The following is a 2,424-nucleotide window of genomic DNA, read 5'->3' as shown; positions in this document are numbered from 1 at the left end:
TGCAAGTTAATTTTCCTATAAATACAACTCGAAAATCTCTTTTCAAAACACACAACTCGAAAAATACATGTTTCGACCCATGCCCATGCGCGTGTACCAAGCACCGAGTCCGTGTCTACTTGAAATTATTTTTTGCAAGTTTTTAACTTGAGAAATAATTTATTTAAGAGTTTTATTTATTGAAAAAATTCCTTTTTTGTGTTTAATTGTTTTACAAGAAACAAAACTCGTATTATAAGAAAAAACCTAAACCTAACTTGATTTGCAAGTTAATTTTCCTATAAATACAACTCGAAAATCTCTTTTCAAAACACACAACTCGAAAAATACATGTTTCGACCCATGCCCATGCGCGTGTACCAAGCACCAAGTCCGTGTCTACTTGAAATTATTTTTTGCAAGTTTTTTACTTGATAAATAATTTATTTAAGACTTTTATTTATGGAAAAAAATTTCCTTTTTTTGTGTTTAATTGTTTTACAAGAAACAAAACTCGTTTTATAAGAAAAACCTAAACCTAACTTGATTTGCAAGTTAATTTTCCTGTAAATACGACTCGAAAATCTCTTTTCAAAACAAACAACTCGAAAAATACATGTTTCGACCCATGCCCATGCGCGTGTACCAAGCACCAAGTCCGTGTCTACTTGAAATTATTTTTTGCAAGTTTTTAACTTGATAAATAATTTATTTAAGAGTTTTATTTATGGAAAAAATTCCTTTTTTTGTGTTTAATTGTTTTACAAGAAACAAAACTCGTTTTATAAGAAAAAACCTAAACCTAACTTGATTTGCAAGTTAATTTTCTTATAAATACGACTCGAAAATCTCTTTTCAAAACACACAACTCGAAAAATACATGTTTCGACCCATGCCCGTGCGCGTGTACCAAGCACCGAGTCCGTGTCTACTTGAAATTATTTTTTGCAAGTTTTTAACTTGATAAATAATTTATTTAAGAGTTTTATTTATGGAAAAAATTCTTTTCTTTGTTTAATTGTTTTACAAGAAACAAAACTCGTATTATAAGAAAAAACCTAAACCTAACTTGATTTGCAAGTTAATTTTCCTATAAATACAACTCGAAAATCTCTTTTCAACACACAACTCGAAAAATACATGTTTCGACCCATGCTCATGCGCGTGTACCAAGCACCAAGTCCGTGTCTACTTCAAATTATTTTTTGCAAGTTTTTAACTTGATAAATAATTTATTTAAGAGTTTTATTTATGGAAAAATTCTTTTTTTGTGTTTAATTGTTTTACAAGAAACAAAACTCATTTTATAAGAAAAAACCTAAACCTAACTTGATTTGCAAGTTCATTTTCCTATAAATACAACTTGAAAATCTCTTTTCAAAACACACAACCCGAAAAATACATGTTTCGACCCATGCCCATGCGCGTGTACCAAGCACCAAGTCCGTGTCTACTTGAAATTATTTTTTGCAAGTTTTTAACTTGATAAATAATTTATTTAAGAGTTTTATTTATGGAAAAAATTCATTTTTTGTGTTTAATTGTTTTACAAGAAACAAAACTCGTTTTATAAGAAAAAACCTAAACCTAACTTGATTTGCAAGTTAATTTTCCTATAAATACAACTCGAAAATATCTTTTCAAAACACACAACTCGAAAAATACATGTTTCGACCCATGCCCATGCGCGTGTACCAAGCACCGAGTCCGTGTCTACTTGAAATTATTTTTTGCAAGTTTTTAACTTGATAAATAATTTATTTAAGAGTTTATTTATGGAAAAAATTCCTTTTTGGTGTTTAATTGTTTTACAAGAAACAAAACTCATTTTATAAGAAAAAACCTAAACCTAACTTGATTTGCAAGTTCATTTTCCTATAAATACAACTTGAAAATCTCTTTTCAAAACACACAACCCGAAAAATACATGTTTCGACCCATGCCCATGCGCGTGTACCAAGCACCAAGTCCGTGTCTACTTGAAATTATTTTTTGCAAGTTTTTAACTTGATAAATAATTTATTTAAGAGTTTTATTTATGGAAAAAAATTCCTTTTTTGTGTTTAATTTTTATAAGAAAAAAAACTCGTTTTATAAGAAAAAACCTAAACCTAACTTGATTTGCAAGTTAATTTTCCTATAAATACAGCTCGAAAATCTCTTTTCAAAACACACAACTCGAAAAATACATGTTTCGACCCATGCCCATGCGCGTTTACCAAGCACCGAGTCTGTGTCTACTTGAAATTATTTTTTGCAAGTTTTTAACTTGATAAATAATTTATTTAAGAGTTTTATTTATGGAAAAAATTCCTTTTTTTGTGTTTAATTGTTTTACAAGAAACAAAACTCGTTTTATAAGAAAAAACCTAAACCTAACTTGATTTGCAAGTTAATTTTCCTATAAATACAACCCGAAAATCTCTTTTCAAAACACACAACCCG

This window comes from Papaver somniferum, chromosome 11 (genome assembly GCF_003573695.1).
Source record: "Papaver somniferum cultivar HN1 chromosome 11, ASM357369v1, whole genome shotgun sequence".
Lineage (NCBI taxonomy): Eukaryota > Viridiplantae > Streptophyta > Magnoliopsida > Ranunculales > Papaveraceae > Papaver > Papaver somniferum.
Note: the sequence above shows the minus strand (reverse complement) of the source record.